At 44.8% G+C, this 10,279-nt stretch overlaps 1 protein-coding gene and 1 long non-coding RNA gene across 5 annotated transcripts in view; one reads left to right on the top strand and one right to left on the bottom strand.

Annotated features, from left to right (window-relative positions):
* The window catches only part of ADCY7 (adenylate cyclase 7), a 132,771-nt gene extending 130,227 nt beyond the window's left edge, over nt 1-2,544 (bottom strand). For 2 of the 3 annotated variants that reach the window (XM_032784069.2, XM_032784068.2), the window contains exon 1: nt 2,500-2,544. The gene's annotated coding sequence lies outside the window, so the exon portion shown is untranslated. The remainder of the gene's footprint in view (nt 1-2,499) is intronic. The other variant, XM_032784067.2, reaches the window with a different exon arrangement.
* Nucleotides 2,545-2,904: 360 nt separating this feature from the next.
* The window catches only part of LOC116826975 (uncharacterized), a 35,918-nt gene continuing 28,543 nt past the window's right edge, over nt 2,905-10,279 (top strand). For both annotated transcript variants that reach the window (XR_012657247.1, XR_004374187.2), the window contains exon 1: nt 2,905-2,938. This is a non-coding gene — a long non-coding RNA (uncharacterized LOC116826975). The remainder of the gene's footprint in view (nt 2,939-10,279) is intronic.

Consider the following 10,279-nt stretch of genomic DNA (forward strand, 5'->3'; position numbering starts at 1 on the left):
ATTTTCCAATGGTCAGAACTCCTGCTGACCAAGTCCTGGTTTCTTCAGTAGATTCTAAATTACTTCCAAAGGCCACAGAGTTGTAGAGAGATTTAGTTATGAAATAAGCATTAGGCTTGATAGATTTTGGAGAGATCCCTGTCTTCAGTGTTAACGATATGACATTACAAAATGTTGTACTTGATTTATTTCATACAAATAGAAAGTACCAATAATAGAGTTTGATTGCCATGGTAAACATTTTGGAATGTTTTTATCCTGTTATTAAGCTGAAGTTGTCACATAAGTCTCCATAGTGTAAAACCTTCCCATGAAATTAGCAGTGAATCACAGATATATGATTATTTTGGCCTACCAAACATTGACCAATCTCTTTGGAAATGGTTGCAAGTTTTCTCTGATTTCCTAATACCCCTTTCAGTGATGTGTCAGGCCACATTATGTAGAAATATTAGAAAAAGGCATCCAAAAGACTCCTCTACTGTTTAAGACAACTTCCTGACTTTATGTTGTTCTGTGGTGCAAAAGACAAGGCCATTAAGTTATGTTTTCAATCATCTGGCCTGCGTAAACAAGGAACAATCATCAACCACTGAGTTTACCAGACCTCCTCACATCCACAAAAGCAAGGCATTTTTATTATCAGAAGCATGCAGGCTTTTTGATTGCTATAGCTTGTAAAATGTAATTAGTGGTAACTCCCTTCAAGAAGACTACTTTTAATGAAAAGTCATTTATACCTTAAATGAGCCAACATTAACTGAAGGCCCTGATCTTGCAAAGATTTACACAGCTGTTTAGCTTCACACACTGCAAGCAGTTTCAATAGGACTACTCACAATACAATTAAGTTAAACACATGTGTAAGTCTTTGCAGAAAGTAGTTTGTAGAACTACCTGCCACAGATTTCAATATCTCCATTCAGTTAACACAAACCTCCTACAAATACACATTGATCAAGACCAAAAGGTTCTATATCTTCAATGTTTTATTAGAACTTCCTGACTCAAGTAAGATTTACCAGCTGAACCATAACTTCCACTCTCAGATGCTGATAATACTGTTTGTCTGCTGCTGTCCTCTTCTACAGAGAAAGGCCCATCAATCACTGATTATGGATTGAGAATTTCTATTGTTAAGTAAATATTTAAACACACAGGACAACTTCTGCTCTCCAGTACACACATAAAACTCCCACTGATTTCAATGGAAGTTTTGCATGCATATTGGAACGTGTGATCTGGCTCACTTAATTTTTCTGTTCTCAATCATACTTTGCCACATATTTTTGTCACAATTGGTTTTACTATAATTTGCTATCAAGTGCATCAACTTCAGAAACAGGTTCTGGCAAGTCTTACATCATCTCTATTCAGCTTCCTTGGGTGCAGTTTGTCTGCTATTTGTCATACAGTGAGACATCTTGACTCACTAAGTTCCATGTATGCCTGGGTTACTGTAAAGCTATAAATTGTTTTAAAATATTTTACATGTTGGTCATTACCACTTTTTTATCTTTAAACTGTATGAAAATCAAAAGGATTCTGACATAGGTCAGCTAAAAGTCTTATTTCTAGGGCCTTGATCCTACAAACAACTTACACACTTCCTTAACTTTACTCCCTTTGAGGGACTACTCAGCATAGTAAAATTAGGCTTGGGTGTGTTTGGAGAACCCAGGCCTAGACCTGGAAGACTTGTCTTCAACACTTGGGGAACAGGAGAATGGAAGAAACTAGACAAATACACATACAGGAGTCTCAAAATGAATTTGCTTTAGGGAGAGGCTGACTTTCAGTCCAACTAACAACTGGCCCCATTACCCAAAATTAACTTCTATTCCCCAGGATGAGTTGAACAGAAAACATGACGGGGGAGGAGGGCTAGTAAAGCAGAGGAAACACACAGCTGCACACCGAACAGATCAGAGCACCGGTCAGCTCTGGCAGATGTTAAAAAAGACCCTTTCGCCTTCCCTTTCAGCTGCTTCAGCCCCCTTTCCACGGGCTGGCCCAACCTAGGGATCAGTAGCCGGCTTGCAGGACAGCAGCGGGGCGCTGTGGAAGGGCAGAGTGCGGTCCCGCCCCAGGACAGTTCACGCCTGAGGAGCGGGGCACGGGCCGGCTTGCGGGGCGCTGTGGAAGGGCAGGGCGCGGTCCCGCTCCAGGGCAGTTCACGCCCGCAGGCGCGCCAGGGGAGCGGGGCACGGGCCGGTTTGCGGGGCGCTGTGAAAGGGCAGGGTCCGGTCCCGTCCCCGCTGGGGGGCAGCTCACGCGCCAGGGGAGCGGGGCAGGGGCCGGCTGCCCCGGGCGGAGCGGAGCCAGGCGCTGGAGGAAGCAAGTTTCGCGGGCTGCTCCGGAGCCGCCTGCCCGCACCCACGAAAGCGGCGGGACGCTGCCGCCCGGGGAGCCCGCGTCCGCCCAGGCGGCCCGCGCGGAGCCCAGGGCCGGGGCAGCGGCGCGGCTGGGGACCCGGGGCCCCTTCCCGCGGCCACTCACCTGCGGCGGATCGCGCCTCGCTCCGGGAAGTCTCGGCGGGTGAGCGTGGGCTGAAAGGCGCCGCGAGCTCCCTGCCCCCAGCGGCGCGCCTCCCGCCAGGTGAGCGCGGCACTGGGCGGCGCGGGCCGGGCCGGGCGGAGGGGCTCGCTCCGGGGCGGACGCACGGGTACCGTGCGAAGAGCAGCAGGAGGCCCTGGCTGGCGCAGGACCCCTGGACCTGCCGCGGGCTGGAGGGACAGGGAACAGGTGTGCCAGCAAGGGGCGGGAACAGCAAAGCCCCGGAGCTGGCTGGGAGCCTGCTGAGGGGGAGAGGAAGACACTGGAGCGGCCTCTTTCGAGGCATTGCTCATGGCCAGCCAGGACTCAGCAGCGTGGCTCAGATCCCCGAGCCAGCCTGTCCAGTGCCCCCGGCCAGCACCGCATGCTTCAGCAAGTGGCAGTAAAGGGACGCCAGTAGCCTGCCATTCACAAAGGCCTGCCCGCAAGGGACCTGCAGCCCAGCAGTCCGGGTTAGAAGTTGGTTTATGGGTAGAGATTTCTCTCTCTCTTCCCAAACAGACAACCCGCTCCGGCTGTGCCCTGCCGGTCTCTCCCCCGCCCCGCGATCGCCTTGTTATCCATGGCAGTGGCCTAGTGGTGAGCCTGCTGCATTCTTTGGTCTCAGCGATGCCGTGTTGCTAGGCATCCACAGGCTGGCTGTGCCTTGTGTAGAAGAACAAGTTCTTTTGGCTCCCTTTTAAATTTGCTGCTTTGCAGTTATACCAAATGACCTTGTTCAGTGTAGTGTGGAGCGAACAGACACCCAATTCATCACTCCATGCCATTCCTTTTCTGTATATCTTGTCAATCTTCCTTTTATTAGCTGCCTTCTGAACTAAACAATCCCATGCCTTTTCATAGGTAGTTTTTCCAGGCTTCTAACCGCTTTTGTTGCGTGTCTTTGAATCCCTCTGGTTCTGCTAGATCGTTTTGAGAGAGTTACCAGAACTGAGCACTGTGTTCCCTAGATTTATACGGGGTATTATAGTTCAACTTATTTACTATCCCATTCCTTATGCAACCAAAGCTTTGTTTCTGTTTTGATTTGCGTCACTTCTAAAAACACATAAAGATAGAAGTGCCTGAATGCTGTTTTGTGCTGCCTCCTCTCCACTCTGTTCCCCTGCTGCCTCCCCCCCCCCCCGGACTGGAGTGTATTAAACACAGGCTCCTTTATCTACTGACCTTTGCAACCTGCTCTCCCTCTCCTGTTTCTGCAGACTCTTCTACTGGGGCTGATAAGATATATAATTTCATCAACTTGGGCTTCTCAAAAACTGCTTTGTTATTACAGAAGTCAGATGGCTCAGGAAACATGCCCAGAGTCACAGAAATTAGAGATGGAAACAGTAAAGCCAGGGCCCCTTTCTAGTGATATCCAGCTGAGGGTGTCAAGGCATTTTACCAATAAATTAGGTGACACCCTTGTGAAAACATTGACTATTTTCTTTGCCCCTTTTACGGCTGGGAAAACAAAGGACTAATCCTGTCCAGGGCTGGGGACATTCACTCCCACTAAATACAGGAGCACACTCTGAAAGCACAGAGACTTTACAGCCAATGTTTTCAAAACCGGACACTGATTGTGTGTACCCAGACTCCGTGGCTCTTACTTTTTCAGCAGTGCTAAGCACCCACAGCTCCAATTGGTTTCAGCTGGAGGACGATGCACAGTGTCTCTGAAATAGGATCAAGTAGAATAATTAACTTAAGAAAGGAGTGAAAATGCTGCCCTTAGAGATTTGCTCAAGTTCACACAGTGAGTCTGTGTGGGAGCAGGAAGCAGACTCCTGAAAAGGGACATGTTAATTTGATCCTTTACTAATTTAGTGTTGCTCCACAAACTGTAAAAGTTTCTGGATTTCTTTTAAATTAACAAACTCCTTGCACCTGGACATCATAGCAGTCCAGGGAAGATTCCTCAAAGCAAAGCTAAGTATTTTATAATGAAAATAAAAAAGGGGACTGGGCACCATGAAGTGCCATGTGGTCACAAAATAACAAATGTGACTCTTTATGTACCACCTTCCTTTGTATAGTCTGGGGGTATTGGGCTTGCAAAAGTGACAGGTAGGTTACTGTTCGTGTTAGCCTCTGGGGCCCTTGTGCAGGGTCTACACTATGAGTTTAGGTCTATAACCCACCAAAAAGAAAAAAAGTGTCCAGATTTTCCATACTTGCTGTCTGGTCACCCTACCCTTGTGCAATGCAATGCTTCCTGACTTTTCAAGGATCACAGAAATAAACATTTCTAAATTGGGCTTTTTATTTCTTATCATGAATTCTTTTCTTCATTTTTTTGAAACAATATTGATTTAAGGGACTTTCTTTTCATTTTGTCTTGCATAGGGCCAATCATGTTGCCTGTGCTTTACTAATAATAAAATAATAGTTACACTAAGTTGTTAATCTCCAGTATAGGGCCTGATCCAAAGCCCATTGGGCCACCTCCCTGGAAACCGACTGGCAGCCAGTGCAGAAAATTGATGCGCTGACATCATGTGCTCTGTAATATATACCTCCTATCAAGTGACTGCCACATTCTGCAATTGATTTCAGGAGTAGCCCTGGCTGGAGCACATTGTAGCAGCCTAAACTTGAAGTGACAGAGCATGAATGGCTGAATGGCTGTAAGTGAGGTCAGCATTTGGGAAAAAGGGTTGCAACACACCCTGACTAGATGCAGAAGGAAAAAAAGCAGCTTTAGTAACTGGTTCTGTGCTATAGGCTCCACTCTTCTGTTAGACAAACTAAGTGCGTAAAATGCAAACTCAACTGAATAATTGTGGGCAGACATTTTTGCTAAAAGGGAGTGATAATCTTTGCCATGTCCCATATTTGCTTCTCTTAATCTACCATCAGCTCAGTCTTTGGACTGAGCCTCAGCCAATGTGCTCTTGCCAGTCCCCAGTTTCCTCCAGACACTTGAGAAAGGTGTTCAAATGCACCCTCTGAATCAGACAAAATGAAGAAATAGAGCAGAGTATCATCAGTATATTGAAAGCACTTTAAACCAGGCCTCCTTCCTCACCTTTCTAGTAGCTCCATATATAAACTTGGAAGAGGAGGGATGAAAGGTGGAACCCTTCATGAGACTCTCATGATGAGAGCCATCCATGTGGAACATCCTCTGGGATCTCTCCGAGAGAGAAGAATGAGATCAGCAGGATGGGTTGTGATGTAATCAGAGTCTGCTTTTCTATTCTAGTAGCCAAAGGAGTGCTTGTTTCGCTCACAAGGCTCTTTTGCAAGTGTCTAGTCAGTGGGCACTATTTTGGTGCTCCAGTGGATTTTGCAGCTCTAATTAGCTCTTTGTACATCTGGTAACTTGACTCAGACCAAGGCTGGCTTTGCCATAATGGGAGTCTTTCCACTGATTTCACTGGGCATTGGATCACACCCTTGGAGGAGTATACAGAGTAGCAGAATATTTACCAGTCAGGAGTGACTGCACTCAGACTCTGAAAAGTGGATATTTGCGAATTTACCTAAGGCGTCAGAAATGCTATAGACAACCCCCCCGCCAGAGATAAGAAAACACAAAAGACAGTGGGACTTGTTAAACCATGTTAGTAAGGTAAAATTGTACTTTTAGTGCATAATAAGTCTCTTTTCTGTTTATGCCTCCCAAGTTGCAGAAATTGGGTCACTCAATAGTGCATTCTTGAAGAGTAAACTTGATGTTAGCCAGCAGATAAAAGTACTGTAGGCCAGTATCATGTATCTGAGCTTATCATCAAAAGAATGAATCTGTTAATACAGAACTCACATACCACACACACAACATTTTGGCTGAATTCTCTGAGTCTCATTGAAGATTGGTGGGCAAATAAAGTCATGGATTTTCTGAGGCTGCCCAGTGATTAAAAAATTTCTGGAATTAAATTAGTCTTGGAAAGAAATTACAATCCACTTTTACCTATTTAGGGAATATTAAAAAGGATATAGAGGACAAAGAGTGATCTTGTGGCGTAAGCATAGGAGTGGGCATCAATAAGCTTGGTTATATTCACAGCTCTGCTACTGTTTACATATGCAAGCTGTAGTAAACCACTTAAGTTTGCTGTATCTTGCTTCCCCGTTGTTAAAATGAGATTAATTATACTTCCATACATCACATCTAAAAAGCATTAGAAAAAGATTAAAACCATCAGACAGAAGGAGCTATATAAATGCACATTATTCAATAACTGAAAAATATCCATTTTATAGTCTCCTGATCACTGCAAGGGAAAAATAAACTCTCTCAGTGAAGAACTTGTTAAAAAGGACTCCTTTCTTTTACTGAAACTTGGATTAGATTACAAGATTAAAGAAATGCAGGAAATGGAAAGTATACTGCTGTGCTGAGATCATAAGTGGCCTTATTTCAGAACAGATGGACTTCATTTACCACTTCAACAAAATTCTGAGGCACTTGAGAGTGGACAGACTATTCAGTGCCATATATATATACTGTTGTTATACACCATCGTAAACTAAGATCTAAATGCCCTGTACTTGCCAATGCAATCAATATAGTGTTGTCTTTGGGTAGTTCTATCATTGGTATTAACCCATTCTATAAACAAAAACTATATATACATAAATGTTGAGTGTGTCTGCTACTAGTTTCTATAACAAAGTGTGCTAGCCAGACAGATCTGACCAATATAAAAGGGGAAATGCTAGATATAGAGTCATGTTAGTTAATATGCAAAGCCATTTCATTGTAGATGTTACTCTGAGATTGTCCCCTCATGCTTTTTTTTCTGCTTGTTTATTGTTGCCAGCTTATCTTCCAGGCAAAGGTCACTATTCTTGACATACATTTAGGGCTTGATTTTCAAACAGCAACATTCTGCCAATTTTAGTGATTGGCACCTCATAGAATCATAGATTAGGGTTAGAAGAGACCTCAGGAGGTCATCTAGTCCAATCCCCTGCTCGAAGCAGGACCAACACCAACTAAATCATCCCAGCCAGGGCTTTGTCAAGCTGAGCCTTAAAAGCCTTGAAGGATGGAGATTCCACCACCTCTGTAAATAACCCATTCCAGTGTTTCACCACCCTCCTACTGAAATAGTGTTTCCAAATATCCAACCTAGACCTCCCCCACTGCAACTTGAGACCATTGCTTCTTGTTCTGTCATCTGCCACACTGAGCACAGCCTAACTCCATCCTCTTTGGAACCCCCCTTCAGGTAGTTGAAGGCTGCTATCAAATACCCCTTCACTCTTCTCTTCTTCAGAATAAATAATCCCAGTTCTCTCAGCCTCTCCTTGTAAGTCATGTGCCCCAGCCTGCGAATCATTTTTGTTGCCCTCTGCTGGACTCCCTCCAACTTGTTCATATTCCTTCTGTAGCATGGGGACCAAAACTGGACACAATACTCCAGGTGTGGCCTCACCAGTGCTGAATAGAGGGGAATAATCACTTTCCTCAAGCTGCTGGCAGTGCTCCTACTAATACAGCCCAATATGCCATTAGCCTTCTTGGCAACAAGGGCACACTGCTGACTCTCATCCAGCTTCTCTTCCACTGTAATCCCCAGTTCCTTTTCTGCAGAACTGCTGCTTAGCCAGTTAGTCCTCAGCCTGTAGCAGTGAATGGGATTCTTCCTTCCTAAGTGCAGGACTCTGCACTTGTCCTTATTGAACCTTATCAGATTTCTTTTCGTCCAGTCCTCCAATTTGTCTAGATCACTCTGACTCCTATCCCTACTTTTCAGTGTATCTACCTTTCCCCCCAGTTTAGTGTCATCTGCGAATTTGCTGAGGGTGCTATTAATCCCATCATCCAGAACATTAATAAAGATGTTGAACAAAACTGGCCCCAGGACTGACCCCTGGGGCACTCCGCTTGATACCGGCTGCCAACTAGACATTGAGCTATTGATCACTACCCGTTGAGCCCAACAATCTAGCTAGCTTTCTATCCATCTTATAGTTAACTCATCCAATCCATACGTCTTTAACTTGCTGGCAAGAGTACTGTGGGAGACTGTATCAAAAGCTTTGCTAAAAATCAAGATATATCACATCCACTGCTTTCCCCATATCCACAGAGCCACTTATCTCATCATGCGATGAGTAGTGTTACCAGATTTGCCTGGTACTTTGAGGTACGCTCATTTATTAGGGTTCCTCTTCTAGGGGGCAGTTTGTACTTCTATCAGTGCACTGATGGTGTCACTTGTGTTCTCATACGGAGCTCTACTTCTCCCTTGTGCAAGTGCTCTACCAATGGAGCTATCCTGCAGGATTTAGGTTCCCCAGGGCTGGGTTCCTCCAGCCCCAGAACCAGATAAACACACACACCAGGTGTGAAAGTAACTTCGAAGACTTAGTGGTACAGGAGCTGGCTCTGGCCCCTGAAAGGGGGGGGGGGGGTGGCCTCGGGCAGAAGGGGCAGGGCTAGGGTGAGCAACCCCCAGCCAGCCCTTCCACACTCCCTGGCCTGTTCTGCCCAGGGCTCCAGTGGCAATTTAAAGGGCCTGGGGCTCAAGCCACTGCCTCAGCAGCAACAGCCAGAGCCCTGGGCCCTTTTAAATCACTGGTGCCAGGGGCATCTGCTCCTTTTGCCCCCTTCCCCTGCCGGCCACTGACAGCGGGGGGAAAAAGCAGCAATAATGTTAAACGACCCTGCTTAATTTTATTATAATTAAATTTCTCTGCCCCTTTTGTGCCCCCCCAGCGGCAGCCCTACTGATAGGGTCCGTACCAGCAGGGCCGCTGACGGGGAAGGGGCAACACATTAATGTTGCTGCCCCTTCCTTTCCCCCCCCCCCCACACACACATTGGCAGCCCTGCCAGTATGAGAGTCAGAAATGCTGGATACTGTGCCCTGGTTCCCCAAGAACACAGAGCTGACAGGTAACAGTAGTCCTACTGAACTCAGAATAAAGGGCTACCCCACATGAAGCAGGGTGGCAGAATCTAGCCTTTAGTTTGCGTAGGAAAAGCATTCCACTCCCAAACAGTCATATAGATATGTAACTGTGCATTTGAGTGTGCAAAGTGCAGTTGTTGGCCGTAGGTGTTTATTTTAAATAGCAGGCCCTTTAGTCACCAGAACTCATCTGAAATTACATGGATCATATTTTGGATATAGTGGTGTGTGTGTTTTTAATTTGCATCTGTGAACAAAGTTATTATTGGCAAGTTTTGTTTCTCTAACCAAGTATCTTAAAAATTAAGACAGTCCCACTTTACAATAATTAAATCAGTATGCAAATAGAGAAACAAATTTAATGTTAATGTTTCCAGAGTTCATTAAAAGCTACTGTAACTGATGATTTTAAAAATTATAATTCCTTTAAAAATGCTTTGAAATTGATAAATTTATTTTATTAGTGTATTATAATAAATAGAGTAAACAGCAGGAAGTTTTACTTTTTAAAATTCAGACTAAGTTTCTTGGATGCTGTTTTATTCCAAATGCAAATTATGTCATTCAAACAATCAGAATGGAAAAAAAATACAAAAAGTCTCTCAGTTTTACAGACATTTCTGTTCAAATTTAAACTGTTGGAATGCCAAACACCAAAGATTAAAATATGAAAGAGACAAAGGTCCATAATTTAAAAAGAAGCTGAAATGGCAAAATATATTAATCATCAAAACTGTGTGTGACAGATCAAAGGAAACCTCTCCTAGGGTATGTCTACACTACAGAATTATTCCGATTTTACGTAAACCGGTTTTGTAAAACAGATTGTATAAAGTCGAGCGCATGCGGCCACACTAAGCACATTAATT

The sequence above is a fragment of the Chelonoidis abingdonii genome, chromosome 19 (genome assembly GCF_003597395.2).
Source record: "Chelonoidis abingdonii isolate Lonesome George chromosome 19, CheloAbing_2.0, whole genome shotgun sequence".
NCBI classification, from domain to species: domain Eukaryota; kingdom Metazoa; phylum Chordata; order Testudines; family Testudinidae; genus Chelonoidis; species Chelonoidis abingdonii.